This window comes from Triplophysa rosa, linkage group LG7 (genome assembly GCF_024868665.1).
Source record: "Triplophysa rosa linkage group LG7, Trosa_1v2, whole genome shotgun sequence".
In the NCBI taxonomy this organism is placed as follows: Eukaryota; Metazoa; Chordata; class Actinopteri; order Cypriniformes; family Nemacheilidae; genus Triplophysa; species Triplophysa rosa.
In genome coordinates, this window is record NC_079896.1 from 10,962,100 (window position 1) to 10,978,925 (window position 16,826).

General features: G+C 35.8%; 1 long non-coding RNA gene across 1 annotated transcript; it reads right to left on the minus strand.

Moving 5' to 3' along the window:
• Positions 1-13,789: 13,789 nt before the first annotated feature.
• Positions 13,790-15,216, minus strand: LOC130557214 (uncharacterized). Its single transcript, XR_008963282.1, has 4 exons — positions 15,144-15,216; positions 14,556-14,621; positions 14,326-14,466; positions 13,790-14,226 (listed from the first exon to the last, which is right to left on the minus strand). It is a non-coding gene; the product is annotated as an uncharacterized LOC130557214 (long non-coding RNA).
• Between the last annotated feature and the right edge of the window lie 1,610 nt (positions 15,217-16,826).

A 16,826-nucleotide genomic window follows, 5' to 3' on the forward strand; every position in this document is an offset into this window, starting at 1 on the left:
CCAACATTTGATGTAATGACCACAGTAAACACATTTAAATTCTTGTATATTTTATTCATATTTAGCCACAGACATTGAAGTTCCAGTGTGAAATTTAGCAGCATCTAGGTTTCGAATTGCAACCAACGGCTCACTTTTTTTGACAATGCCTCTCCCTTTCGAAGCACTATGTTGGCTGACAGAATGATGATGTAGTCACGTTTTCGCTTCTTAGCCGAATGAGATAACGTATTTACAAAATGCGCTCTGTAGAGCAGTTTGTCTGTTTAGGGCTAATGTAGAAACAACATGCCGAATTCCATGTAAGACAGCGGTGTATGTAGATAGAAATAACCTACTTTCTAAGGTAATAAAAAAATATAACGCTTCATTATGTAAGATCTTTATACACCTCCAGATCCTCCAGAAACAATTACACACAGCTCCTTCAACGCAATGTCATTCAACTCAGGTTTTAATGCTCAGCTACATGCTACTAACTAGCCACATAATACACAATAATTGTTCACTCAGTTTCAGCAATTTCTGTATGTATTCATTAACTGTATCTACTCATTAACTGTAATTGCATTTGTGTTATATCGGGCTCTTATCGGGTAATAGACCACAGTGATTTTTTAGTATCGGCATTGGATATTAAAAACCCCATATCGGTCGAGCTCTAATTATGGAAATGTTTTTACTAGAGTTAAGGGTACGCGGCTCTGCGTAGGCTACGCGGTCCTACGCACGAGTATAACTTGAGCTTTACAATGCTGTTGACTACTTGTAATTAAATATTTGCAAGGCTGATTATGAGCAAGGCCAATTCATGGTCATGCGAGGCTTCTGGCCACATGTCTTTTGGAGCCCTGCCATCCCTTCGTTCCCCTCGTGCCCCTTGTGGATCCCTACTAACTTGTTGTAAACAACAGGGGCAATTTGGCTTCAAAACAGTAGATGACAGATTTATGCGCTGAGGGGGCCCAGGGCCCTACTGGTCAGGTCCAACGATGTGCCAAGAGTCCTAGTGTTAAGCATTATGGAGTCCCCTGCCAAACAGGCACAGGCCCCACTTGCCCAGTATGTAATCCCTGGTTTCGAATATCAATAAATTCGCACATAGTAAATAATGCTTAAAGGTGAATGTGCTTAGAACGGTTCTGCGCGATGGTGGCCTGATTCTTGAAAGCATTTGATCGGTCAGAAAAAGCTGAAGTGCAAGATGATGTCATAAAAAAATGTTGATCTTAATAGGTGGAAGTGAGTGACTGTAAGTTTTAAATGTTTATATCTTCAAAGTGCACATTTTGTTAATGTTTTGGAGCACACTAGTTTATAGATATCCTTATACAGTAGATATCCTTAAGGCTAAATTTAAATTTTAGGCTTCAGTTTTCATTTCACAGGGAATTCCTGGACCACTACATCAGAATAAGGCCTACACATGAAGCTCAGTCATCACTCATATGCATTATGTTTAGGTGTCAGATTTTGTCATTGACAAACTCTTACATCACCAGTATTAAAATTTATTTTTCTACATTATATCCTTGTTACTGAATGTTCCCTTAACCCAGCCACGAATTGTATTTAAATCTCTTAAATACGTAGCCCTAGGAGACCTGAAACAGTACAGTAGCTTACGTGTTGGCTGCAGACAATGAATGCAGCATTTTAGTCAAAGTCTGTAAGTAGAGTAGCACTCAGCCACATAAATTCTGTTTCTGATCAGAGGGAACGTCATCCCGGTTTAAGCAGCTTCAAAGGTGGATTAACCAAGCTTTCAAATCTCAGTAAAAGCCTTTATGTGATGAAGGTTGTTAAATGCTCTTTTGGGAGAATAATAATTAAAAATTTGTAGCACTCAAACATTTACATACATAATTACAAACAAATGTATAGTATAATGCAATGTAGGTCGCTTTGTATAAATGCGTCTGCCAAATGCATTAATGTCAATGTAAATACGTATGGTGAATGTATATTTTGCCACGTAAGCTATTGAGAATTTGCACATCTTCTATCCTACCTGGACTTTATGCAGCACCTGGCGCTGTGTTTCAACCATTTAGATGACCAATTACATAATATAATTGTAATGCATTATATAAATCATGTAAGTCCATGTACATTCAATTGTTTACCCCAATTCTTTATTCTGTTATGCTGCCCCCTAACAGTACCGCAGATCCATGGTTGACAAAAAAAGAACTTATCTGAAGTTTTTCATGCAAATTGTTATGCAGTTGAACTCTGAGTGCTTAACTTGCCAATAACTATTCAGATGTGCACATCCAAAACAGATGTTCATGTTGAAACTCATTATTATTTTATCGAGAGCAAGTGCAATAATAGCACTCATGGTGTTGAAGGTGAGATACAAAAGGTACATTCTGCACAAAGAGCTGCTTAACCCATCTGTCCTTATGCAATAAAAGATTAGCAATGGCGCTGTTTTAAAGGTTGTTCCCATCACGATTCTCACCCATTGGGATGGATATGAAACTGTTTAAATGCCTCCCACTTTCTCTTTTCACTCTGGGTTGTCCCCTGCGACAAGTATGCACCCCCCCCCTGTAATTAACCCACTCTTCCAGCCATTAGATTCCCCTCTTTTGTCACTTTGCATGCAGTCTCTGATTATATGTTGGCATAAATCCCAAAAGATCACCAGCGAATCAGGGAATGCAGTGTTTATTGAAGCTCATTGGGTGTAATGTAATGAAAGGAGGAAGGGCCCAGTTTTACACCCACGTAAGATAAAAGGGATGCCTTGGAGATGTACGCCGTTATATGGCCCTTGCTTGTATCTGCTTGACTGCATTTTCATCATTTTAGAATTTACTTTAAAATGTGCTGATTTCCATAACAAACAACATAAATATAGGCTATACTTATAACAGTGTACCAATGACTTTCAAATTAATATTTATTAATAACAGCATACTAAATAATGGCAACAGATGGCACCATAATACAGTGTGGAAAACATTTTTGTTTTACGTTTAAGCTATTTCTTTGTATTTGATATTGACTGCTATGAATGTGCACAATACATTTTACATTGCAACTGTGAAAACATGCAATAATGTCCACAAATGCTATTTAAAAGATACTTCATATACGGTTTTTACTACGTTCAGCTTGTGTCCAATTACTATATCGAAAAGGACTAAAAAAGCACAAATAAGGCAATTGTATAATATTTATAATATATTTATAAAACATACAAATATTTATAATACTTTATCACCCGGTTTCACAGACAAGGCGTAGCTTAAGACAGGATATGCCTTAGTTAAATTAGGATATTTAAGTCACGTTTCTTAAAACGCCTTAGATAAAAACATCAGTGGTTTGCATCCTGAGACAAAACAATGGCTCTGACATATTTTAAAATGTAAGAATTACTTTTAGTTAAGACAGCTCAAACTTTCCCTTTTGTTCTGGGACTAGTCTTAAACCTTGCCTGTGAAACCGTGCATATACACTAAAAAACACTGGGTTAAAAGCAACCCAACTTGGGTTGTTTTTAACCCAGCTGCTGGGAAAATATAGGACAGAACACATTTGGGGTTAAACTACCCAAGAAGTTGTGTTATTAATTTTAACCCAGGAAATGGGTTGTTTTTTGACCCAAAATTGGTTATTTCTTACAAAAATACTGGGTTAATTTGATTTCATTAATGGGTTACACTGTAAAAAATTGCTGTTAAAAAACAGCCAAATTCTGACAGTAACATACCGTTTTTTGTTAAAACAGTAATATACTGTCAACAGCCATCTGTCAACAGTAATCTACTGTTGTACTGTATGCAATGCATTGTGGGCTGTGTTAACCCCTTCAGACCCTACTTCAATAAGAATGGACATTATGTCTTTTTTGGTTTAGACCAATAAAACTTCATGTTTCTATCATTTTAATAATACCTCACAGATTGTTTACCAAGTTAATGGTAACCTCATTGTCTTGCCCCTGTTATATTTTATTTGATTATGTTATGTTTTTAAAAAAAATCTAAAGATATTTTAGAGTTGTACAACACAGGATTTTATTTATTTAAGGTCCATCCCAGTGGACATGCGGTCTTAAAAATGATAAAATGGCAGACTTTTTTGCACTCCAGCTCATTACACACAATTGGCATTTCACAAACATTGATCCCTTGATTACCAAGCACAAGCATAAATACGATCAAATCAGCCATCAAGTATACGCAGAAACCCAACAGGCACAATCAGACATATAGGGACTATATATAGGCTACACATGTGGTACACAGACTGAAATACTGCAAAAAAAATGTTTTTTATATTTACTTATTGTATTACTCAGTCCTACAATAAATATTTATTTTGTTAGCAATTTTTTTTTACTTTGACTTCTATCACACTGTTTAGGTTTAAATTATTATTCATATGGTTAAACATGCAATTTTATGTTGATTCAGTTGGGGTTTACAGTGTTGTGGACTTGAAAAAAAAACATACAAAATCGTGAAAGTTACCACAAATCCTATTTTTTACATTTGTTTCTAAATTGAAGAACAGTTAATGTCAACTGAATATTTTTGCATATCCTTTTAGCATAGGAAAATATCAGAGGGTAAATAACAGTACAATGCAGTATTTTTCTGGAGCATGAGAATTAGTTTTGTGAAAGTTCGTGATTGTTTCGTCAGTTCAGTAAGTTCACAATTCTTTAGCGTCCCGAATCATTTTCAGTCAGGTACTTTTGGCCAGTTGGAGTTTTCCCACAAATGTCAGACTTTTCTGCCCGAAGAGGACCCACGCGAGGACGGACCATCCGTAGCGCTTTATCTGCGCCAACCTGCATTTGCACGTTCAAATTACACAATAAATAAAGCATTTTTTTTACTTTTATCGAGAGTATGTGGTTCAGAAAGGAAGTATTATCAAGTAATGTTTGAAATTGCTGCCTAACAAGCTGTAGTTAGTAAGTAACTTACGCGATTTAAAAAGGGCTCGTCATCTCCGAGATATAACCCAAATGTTCATATTTATTGCATTTTACAGACCCCAAGTTTTATCGGCTTGTTTTGTCACCTCTGAACTTTCAAAACTGTGGTTATTGCAAACTGGCTAACGTTAGTAATCTTAAACAGTCTGTTGCTAATGCTAATAACAGTAGCTGCAAATCACCACTAAACGTAATGTTTGAAATTGCGATGATTTTCCGTTTAAATGTGGCTTATGTTTGAAAGGAAAGCAAACTGATAGTTTGAGTGTTTAGCAAATACGGATTGATTTAGCATCACTTGCGTAATGATTAGACATGGTGGTGGAAAAAAATGAGAGGGAAGAGAAACATATTTTTAATGCTTTTGCGTTATCTTGCAAAACATTCAAACGTCCTGTTGTCCCGCTCCGTACATTAACAATGGAGCGGTTTATAGTAGATTCCCAATAACTCCTGAGCTAAACGTTGTTATAACACAAATAACACACAATTCTTTAGATTAGGATCTACATCCCAGTCTTCCTCAAAACGAGAATATAAATTGATATCATCTGAGCAGGCGACATGGACAAGTCCAAAGGAACCGTCTGCAAAGTGACTGTAAATCCGAAAAGCGTTACTACTAAAATAGTAATTAATAACTTAAATGTTACACAGTGAAGTCTCACCAAATTCTGTTTACACATTAATGCTCTCCTGCTGAATTTAAACTGGTTTTAGTTATACTACAGTATGTAACACTGAAGTTAATGACTATTATTAGTAGCCTAATGATATTCGTGTTTTGCACTTTGCAGACGATCCCTTCGGTATTGTCTCAGCCAGCTCCCGCCTGAGATCAATAAGAGGCTCGATTTGTGGAAAATTAAGTTAAAGTTCATTGTTTACGTTACATAGAATGAGGTGTAATTTGTGTTATAAGAACGTTTAGCTCACGAGTTATTGGTCCGAGAATCTGCGACTATAGATTAATGTTTATGTAGCCTATGGAGCTAGTCTTAAATTCTGCCAGCGGGACATTAAACATGAAGTGTTTGCGAGATAACGCAAATATCTTTGCGAGGGAACGCAAAAGCTTTAAAAAATATTTTTCTCTTCCCTCTCATTTTTTTTCCACCACCATGTCCTCAAAAGGGCTCCGTATAATACTGATATTGGTCACATGGAAAATTAGCCATTTATTCTCGTCTCATTTCCGACATATTTGAGCCTTATATCGCTGCATATTTAGTGTTTAGTGTCAATGCTTATCTAAATGTTGATTAAATTTAATTTGATATTTTTTTTGTTTCTGCTGTTTTACAGTGTTCCATGGAGTACATCAGGGAAAAAAACAAGCAACCAACGTTATGGTCATCTGCAACAGATGGCTGATGGATAGTTCCTAATTACATTTTTGAATGCCAGCACCTTCAGTATCTCATAAGACTCTTAATAAATGTACTCTCATGTTTTAAATATGTCAAGTTTAAAGGGGGTAGCCTCTGTTATTTAACCTGTTTTATTGCCATTGTTGTTATTTGTAAGTTTCAATTATTTGTTTTGCTACTGAAAAACTTGACTTGGTTGCTTGGTACTTGAGTCATTCTTTTTTTGTGTTGCTGCTCTTAAATAAAAAAAGTTGTTTATGTCCTTTCTAAAACATTTGCTTATAATTGTATTAATATTTTTTTATTATAGATATTTTATGTTAAAAAGACATGTGTAGCCCAAAGGACAATATTGTGCAATAAAGATGAAGTTAAAAAACAGCTATGTACTGTCGTTAATTCTTACAGCAATATACCGTAAAATAATTTAACAGCATGAGTACCGTAAAAAAACGGTAATTTACTGGCGTCTCTGCTGCCAGCATTTTACCGTTAAATACGGGAAAAACAGCAATGCACTGTATTTCGTTTTTACAGTAATTTACCGTAAAATAATTTAACAGCATGAGTACCGTAAAAAAACGGTAATTTACTGGCGTCTCTGCTGCCAGCATTTTACCGTTATTTTACGGAACAATTTTTTACAGTGTATGTTTTCAGATGTTTTTTTTTATTCCTTTTAAAATAATATTTTAAAGTTAAATAAATCACATGATAAACAAATGATCAACATTGTATTAGCTTATTTTTTCTAATTATTTTTAGTACATTACACACAAGTCATAAACTTCAAATGATTCAGGCAACATATGTGCAAAAAAAGTCAGCGGTAAAAAGTTAAACAAAAAATATAAAGTTAATGAACTTAACTTTGCCCTCAGTCAAAAACGATTTGCAAAAAAACAAAGAATAGATTTATGAAACCAAATATTGACTGTTAGATATATGCCCAAAATTAATACTATTTCAAAACTAGCTTAACTGCTAACGTTACAGATACCAGAGCCAGCGGTGAATTTCAGAAGGACTTGCGAGGTGAGGTTGCATAGGTGGGATACATGAGCGCTGAGCACTCGGTGGTTCCCTGAAGCCGGTGGTTCCCTGAAGCTCACGCCTCCGAAAACATCCAAGCGGTGTAAATTTTTGGAGGATCTATTGATAGAAATGCAATATAATATACACTGTAAAAAATGATTCTGTGTGGTAGTAGATTTCATGAAATTAATTGAGTAAACTTGACTTAATACAATTGTGTCCTTGTTTGTTTAACCAAAATTTAAGTTAAAATGATAGAAATAGGAATTCTAAATGCACAAATAATTGAGTGAATTCAACTTAATTTTATCATGTTCAACCCTCTTAAAATTGGATAAAGGATCTTTATTTAATTATTTTGTGGTGGAACTACATGAATTATTTAAGTTAATTTCCCTAACTGAGCAGTGAATTTAGAGTTCCCAGCATGCTCTGCATGCGACAGCATTAGGAGAGTCATTTTTGTGAAAAAGTGCTCTTTTATGTGCTTTAGAATAAAATGAAAGACTTGATAGTGTTTATTGTTCAGTTGTCTTTAAGATTTAGAAGATATTCTGTTTGTATTTCTGAGTTTCGTGGTTACCATCTTTCAGAAGAGTGGTGCTTGCTGTGCTTAGGTTGTGGGAGAGCTCAAGCTGTTTGTTTTTTCACTCAGTGAACAATAATGCTGCTAATGTCAGTACTGAGTCAACTCTCAGCTTACTTGTACATCATATATGTTAAAAACAATAATAAATGTTAAACTGAAGTTAAAAAAGAGCAAGAAGTTATCTCCAATGCTCAAATTAGTATTTCTTCTTGATTTTTTTAAGTTTATCATGTGACGTGCTTAAATATTTTAGGTAATTTTACTTGATTTATTCGTGGAATATTGCGTTAAAAATATGCTTTAAAGTACTTAAAAATATTTTGTGTAATACTGTTACCTTAATTTTTTAAAGTAAATAGCTGTGTCATTTTTTACAGTGAACACAACTTAGTCTTCAGAGGTGTATAAAGAGCTTACACAATGAAGCGTTAAGATTTTCTTACCTTAGAACGAGCTATTTCTATCTACATACACCGCGGGGTCCCCTCGCATATAATTCGCAACCTCGCTGTTAGATTTCACTGACTGGAACTTTAAACAGACGCTATCTTATTAACCGACTACAGATTTGAACTTTAAACACATACATTCTCGTCTAAATAACTCTTAAAAATACATTTAGTGACTAAATAAAGGAAATAATATGCAGCTTTTCTGCCTATCGCCTTTAACTTCCACCTCGAATTCAGACAGCTCGAGCTGCGGTGCGCCGAGTTGATTTGACCCAATGAGCTGGGTTACTGCGTCTGGGTGGGGGAGGGGCTGCATTAATTCAACTCTCCGCGAAAATGACCTAGAGTATAACCCAGCGTTTGGGTTACACAGAACTACAAAAACTACACAGGACTGACAAAATAACCCCCCAAAATGACCCAAATGGCTCAACCCAGTATTTGGGTAGAAAAAATAACCCAGGATTTTTTAGAGTGTAACTTTAATTAAAAAGTAAAATCCTGTTGCATGCCACACTGCCAGTGATGTCTTCAATATTTAAAAGGGGCAGAGCTACATTAAACATGTTAAAGCCAGAGACAACACATTGCGTGCATTAGAACACAAAGGAACTTTGAATCATTTATTGTGTATTTTTTTGTTATTATTAGGCTACTTCATCAAAACAACCCAAATGCAGTTTGATTTTTATTATGCACAGTAAAAAACATGATCTTTGATTTTTTTAAACTGAGTTATCTGTTTTTGCAAATAAACTCTTCATTTCTTTCAACCTGAAACAAACTTGTTATAAATCAGTATTGTTCAGTACAGTTTTAACAGTGTTAAAAAAATTAAATCTGAATTCTTGATTTGACAAAAAGACATTAAATTGGATTATATTTAGATGGTGTGAGAGGAAGTCTTATAAATCCGTTACAGAAGAACACTGAGACGACAGCATGACAAAGCATGAAGTGAGGCAGTGTGCCAACTCCATAGCTGTTAGACTAAACTGATAACAGTGCCTTTCCAAGGCTATTGTGTGTATGTAATTTCTTTGTTATACATTTATAATAGTTAATTTTTAAATGATTTCATTGCTCAGTATTGTATAGTGGACATTTGTATGCACTGACTGAACTATTCATGAGCTAAAGGTTTATTATGTACACACAGACATTAGAGGGATGGGCGGATAGATAAATAGATTGATAGATATGAAACATATCAGAACGGTTCCGTATACTCATCTATATTCCATGTTATTATAACATCTGAAAGGAGATGATTTACAGGGAGTGTGTTGATGCTAATGGACAGCATGAGAGCAGTGAATGAAGACCTAGCTTTTCACATGATCCAGATGTCTCTGAGGGACTTCCGCTGTAATGAACTGAACTACTTTCACACCCACAGACAACTTAACAAGCATAGATGTTAATGGAGAATTATATGCAGGACATGACTCTTCATAAATCTCCTTATACTTAACGTTTCAAATCCAGCATTCATTCAGCAACAGATTTCCTGTCAGTGAAACTGTGGCAGTATTGTCTTGGCAACAATTAAGCTTTATTAAGAGACAGGATGACAACAACAGCATTAGTCAACATGAATCATATAATTTTCTTTATTTTGGAAACTATGGTAATTCATTTTTTCAAATCTTTTTTTGGCCCTAGCGAGAAACAATAAAGGTTGTGGTCATAAGTGGAGGTAAATCATCACTTTTAGAACTTGAAGCTGTGGCTACTTTTGTTGCTCAAATGTGTCCTTTGTTGTAGACATTTGAGCTGTTGAAACCATAGCATGTTTTGGCAAATGGCTGGTTACATAAATCGTATAGCTGCTCTGTTTCAAGACTCAGTCACAGTAGTACATCTTGGATTATTTAGTTCTTTTCCTTTTGCCTTTTTCACAAATGTTGTCCACAGACTGACATAAAAAAGCTTGTTTGGTTTCATTAGGTTCAGGATATGCAAGGCAGATTCCTCAGCACAAATCAGTTTAGTTTTAAATGGTGCAGTTAGTCTGCCCTCTTGTGGACACACAAAAAAACATCATTTACATCCATTGCCACAACAGATTCAAAAAGGTCTCTAATAATAATTAATAATAATCTCTAATAATTCTGTTACCGTTGTTAAACAGACTTGCTTGTGCAGTCCTGGGGCCCGTTCTTCGTACGTCGCTTACTACATCGTTTATATTTGGCATTAACATGCGACCTGTATCTGGATGTTGTCCACATACACATTAGTGGTGGGCGATACTGTAAAATTTAGTATCGATCCGATACCAAGTAAATGCAGGGCCAGTATTGCCGATTTCGATACCAATACTTTTTACTTTTAAAAAGCATTCACTTGAACTTACATTTACTTTCCTGTAAATGAAATGTCATGATTGATCAGATGAATGCATCATTATTATGCTAAATCTGAATACATTTTCATGACCACTAATATATTTTGTGATTTGTGCTCTTAATGTGCCTGTAGGCTAATTCATCATGTAGATGTTAAAACACTGGACATCATTTAAACCAAATAAATCTATTTATTTAGTTATTTATTCCTGTAATCGAATTTGCAAACATGAACTTTGCACCAAATTATTACTGGAAAATAGTAACAATAACAGATTAACAGAACAGAAAAATGATATATAACAAAACAATTTCTCGTTATCCCAGTACTACTCTAGCTTTAAAAAAACCAAAGTGCACAAAATTATTACTCAAGAACAAAGATTTTAAAACTGCTTTTCCGTTTTTGTTCAGTGTTATGTTTAGACAAAATAATAGAACAAATTAACATGTTTCCCTTTCATTACACTTTTTTTAAGTGAATTTATAAACAAAGTGCACACTATTATTTAAGCACTTTATTTACTTTGTGTCTCAAACAATAAAGTACTTTCAATCTTTGGCTTTTTACCCACAAAGGCCCACTGCCATACATCGCATTTCGCAGTGTTTTTATTCACCGAGGTGATAAAACTCCACACGATGCTCCTCTTCTTTTCGCTCGCTGCAGCAGAGTCTGCGTGCTTGCGCTTGGCGCTGCTGAGTCACGTGATAGCGGACTACAAAACACAGCAGGGCAGGGAGGAGCAACGTGTGCAAAACTGGGTGTATGGGAAATAGTTTTTCTTCATTATACAATTATTAGCTACATTAGTAAATAAATAAAATCAGTAGTGAAAACTAAAATCACATAAGTATCGATATTTTTATGTTAGGATCGTTCCTTTTCGATACAACGTATCGAAAGTATCGATACATCAGGATCGATCCGCCCACCACTAATACACATTGAAAAGACAAGTGTAAACGCGCTTCTGATCGGAATGTCATCCGATCAGCGTGTCCTGATCCAGAGGTAGTCGAGGACGCATTGTGATCGGATGTCAGTGTAATGTAAACGGAATCCAGACAGTTTATCTACATTTACCGGTACAATTTCACAGAAAACCCCGCCCGGTATCATTATTCTCTCGTCTGTCCGAAGCCTCTCAGACTGCGGAGCAGCTGACAAATGCAGCGGAAAGTTTACTCTTGCTCCCGAACGTTGCAGTCGTTCATCTTCCCACGAAATTATCATGGATACTTTAACCTACAGAGGATTTATGTCAAATCACACGAGATGTTTTACTTGACCACTTCAGCTGTATCACTGTATTTGTGACTGCCATGAATGGCGTTGACTCGCACACACAGCGCCAGCTTAAAACGCATCATTTGTTTATTTTCATGTCACAGACACGAATGGCAACACTATACCAGCTTGTTTCTAACATACGCGTGTGTGTTTACTGTAGCCTATACGGCGTAATCAACTCTCCGGTTCCCTGAGGGCTGCTGCCGCTTGTGTCTCGTACGGCTCTCAATAAATCCTTGGTGTTTCGAGTCTGATGTCATCACCCAAACGTGTTTTTTCATCAATTTTAACAATCATAGGTAGTTTAGATGGTTAGAGTAAGGTTTCGTAAGACTTGAAACACCAAAGATTTAGTCAAAACCAACAAGCCACGCCCACAGATTTGACTCGAAAGTACCGTCCCGGAAGACAGATTAAGCGGCAGACGGGCAGCTTGAAACGGAGCTCTGAATACACCGTATATCATTTACACACAGAAACAAGATTGTATAGTGTTGCTAATAGCTGATGTCAGTAAGCACGCTATTTAGGGCGCAGACCAAAGAAACGACGCGCTGTCACTTTCAGCCGAACCAACCCAAATAGACGAGAACGATGTAAGTGGTCGCTTTTGATCATAGGAACTTTGGCCTACTTATGTGATTATTTTATGTGTCTGTGACATGAATAAACAAATGATGTGTTTAAAAACACCGTTAGAGTCTGTGTGTGTGTGCGCGCGCTAGTGAAACCCGCCACAGCTCAAGTACAAAAGCTTGTCATTTTGCAAACGTCCTCTGCTTATACTTTCACATATAAGATCATTAATCGTTTTAACCGCGGTTTACTTCCCACAGCTGCCTCGATCTCAACATGCACTCAAAAAAATATTTAACCCCAAAAGTTAAAATTTATGTATTTCAATTACATGTCAATTTTCCATCCAATTTAGTCACATAAATCCAACGTAAAATGTTACATTTTTGTTTAAGCTTTACAATCACGTTCAGTTTACGTGAACAAATTAAATATATTTTATGTGAACAAATAAAGTGCGATTTAAGATTGTGTTATGCATAATCTTTACTCTTTTTAAATAACTTCTTGTTACTTGCTTTATATAACTATTATACATCTTTAATACTATTAAATAAATGGTCAAAAACATATTTTAATTAACAAGCATTTATTGTTGCAATTTCTCCATGAGTCAAAGTAACATCCATCTTAATACCTGGTAACCCAGTCTCTCTCACAACAACCATGTTCAGATGCTAAAATGAACAAAGCTGAGAACATAAGAGACCAGACATGCATAAAGTCCACAGTACTGTGTTTTTCCAACCCGATCTCACAGAATTTCCCCCCCAAAAAAATCTTTTACCATTTTCAAGGTAACTAAGTTATCCCTGCTCAGTACAGTGTATTTCAATAAACAATCAAGTCACTTAAAGAACATAAAATGTACAAATATATATAAAAAATAAAAAGGAACACATTTCTAACTTGACAGTTTACAGTAACACATTTTTAACATTTAAACTTGCTGCTTTATCTGCCTAAACAAGCTCTTAGTTAGGTATGCAACATACCTAAAGATTTCCTGAGCCAACCCTTCAAGGCGTTCTTATTTTAGGTGCAGTAGCAAAGTTTCCTTACTCTGTTTTGACACAACAAAGCAGAATATTACCAGAACATAAGAACTAAAAAAAGGCCAAGAACAGGTTCTTGACGAAACTACGTCAGTATCAGCACTGCTGCATACCTAGTCATCATACAAGTTGACTTCTTGGGCTGGGTCAATAGAAGAGGGGCTTACATCTCTCACGTCAGCAGTATCACAGGTAGCTGTACTAAATCCACTGGGTGAAGGTGTGGTGGAGCAGTAAGGTAAAGCAGGCTCAGTCTCTTGCATGCTGGAATTAGAGTCTTCGGTCGATAGAAAAATCAGTTTCAGGGTATCCCTGTCTTCAATTTCACTGGTAGACATGAGATTCACATATTCATTTCCAAAGTCCTTATCTTTGTACTGCAGCCTGAACTTTTGCTTCACCCCAAAAACTGTGATTATGTCATGGACAAGGTCATCGACAGACATTGGGATTCCTTTCTTGAGTACAAGTTTTCTTGCATCATCCTGCCCACCAAAAACAATCCTCAGAATCACTGGACTTGACATTTTTCTTTTCTTTTCTAAAAGAGAGGGAACAAAGTTGAAAAACAAATGAACACAGTTTTTCCATTGTTACTGTACTAAATAAACACTTAAACGCTAGCACATAAACGCTTTACCTTATAGGAGAATGTGCCTCTTCAGGGTTACCATTCGTCTTCAGGGTAACCATTGGTCGTCCTCCTACCATATAATCATACAGTGGATAAGCATCAGTTAGCTCTGTGCCACAGACTTTTTGCCACATTCCCAGAACTCGCCTGCAAGTACAAAAATACATCAATACATCAACAACTGAAATCAACACACTGAATTACAATTACAATTAATTACAAAAAAACACACATACCTTAATTGAATGATTTTCTCAAACCAGACTTAAAAATACGCTGGAAAATATAATTTTTAGAGGTCTCTGAAATAGTAAAGATGACATTTAGTTAGACTTTGTGTAAAGCAATTATAACTCTGCATGCATGTTCCATTTCATTGACATCATTTACACGTGTGCAGGTGGATAACGTATAAATGCTTGATTAGATGTGTTTGTGGAATGTTTCTGCATTAAGTGTAAAGAATATAGCATACTTATATACGATCGATTTATCGTGTTATTCCAATGTTTTGCCATAATGCCAATGAATGTCGACATAATGAAGCTGTTATTTTCGGTATTTTTTTAAATCATGCATGCATGCGTAATCTGTTAGATGCAAAATGCAAACAGTCAATCGACAACACGTATTAAAAAGAACACTCGTTTTAAACCAGAAGAAGGAAAACATCAAGTTTATTCGCATAAAGTAACTTATGTGATGGCAAAACTATTATTTTAATTCGTGTGAAGTACAGTGATGGCAAAACGATGTCTCTTATTTGGCAAAGCTTTATCATTTAGACAGTTGTTGAAGCCTAAATTTTTTTAAAGATATCCTACCTTTCGTAATATGCCGAGTAAGCAACGTGCTTTCGACAGCTCAGCTTCCCTCCAAAAGAAACCTGCTCAACAACGTGCTTCCGCCATCAGTCATTTTTACTCTAAGGCGCATGCGCAGCATCTACATTTGCGCCTTACGGCAACGAATCAAGTAAAGTGTATGTAATTTCATCACATTGATCTTGAATGCATTATATTCATGTCGTGTAAACGTAAATCAAAAGAATAATATGTATTTTATACTTTTTTAAATATATTTTATTTAAATTATTTGCCTAATATGAATTACTGACAAGAATCATTTTTTTGAGTGTGGCTGCGTATCAAATCTGTAACATGCTCATCTTCCCCGTTATACGTGTTGTGTGAAATCTCCCCGCACCGGGGCTATTTTTAAATTGCAGGCTTATTAAAATAATGGGCGGGAAACTATAGAGATCCGATCAGTTATCCAGATGTGGAAGCCACTTGTTGACAAGTGTAAACACGCTGTGTCCTGATTGTCTGAAGATCCGATCTGCTTGTTCGAATCACCGAGATCGCATGTTAATGCCAAATGTAAACGCACCCTAAAATCAAATGAAACATCCGAGATGACCTAATCCCGCTAATCATGATCTGGATAATTCGGTTCTTCGAACACACTTGATGATGATGATTAGTATATCTGGATTTAATTGTCTGGGATCATTGCACGCTTACGCACTGTTTGGAAAGGCAGCATATATCGATAGAAGAAACAGTGATCAGCAGTGCTGCTATTGGCTGGTTGTTATGTCAGTAACGTCCATATTTTTTAGAGCTGCTTGAAGGTTATGACAAATTTTAAAACCTTTTTAAAATGTCAGGAATACTTCAAACGATGCACAGCAGATAACTTTCAGAGATATTTCAGAGATATTTATTACATTTTAAAGCAGTTGTAAACTGAAGTTGTATAACTGATAAATTAACTTTTTGTTCTTTTTTAATACATTCTCTATTTTGGTGGTTAATTGCAATGAGATGGTGTTTTCCTCCCACAAAATAAAGTGTTTTATACCCATCAGTATTCACTGCATAGGATACTGAGGAAAGTGTCTGGAGGACTGTCCATTTCAATAACATTTCTTAAATTGGATAAACTCAGTAGCAGTTGCAGGAGTCCACATCATCTGAAAGGCTTTTACATCTGCTGGTCCAGAGATGAAGAAAATATGATATTGTTGTGCTATTTTATTGCTTTTAATGTATTGTGAATTATTGATTTCTCTCCACAAAAGGCACAAGGCGCATCCATGTATAAACTTTAAAAAATCTTTAAATGTTGCATATATGCAAAAATATTATTGATATGAATATCATTAAAAATAAAATGCATGTGGGCCTAAGCATGTTTGTGTTTTTATTTTTTATTTAAGAATAATAAAGAAATGGTATTCCAAAAGTTACATCTCATGAAGCTCAGTCTAAGTGTAGTGGTTTGGAGATCATCATCAGTCTGCACCTCAATCACAGGTCTCCTCTTTTTTTTGATGATGTAGTGTAGCACATGCAACATACAGGCCCTGTCAGGTTCATTCCTTAGACTTTTTATACACTGAAATCCTTCATTCCTATCAGTTGCCCAAAGGTCATTTCATGCTCCTGTCCTGGCTAGAGCTGCAGTGTAACAGGTTTGGGTCAGGGAATGGTGTCTGCAAA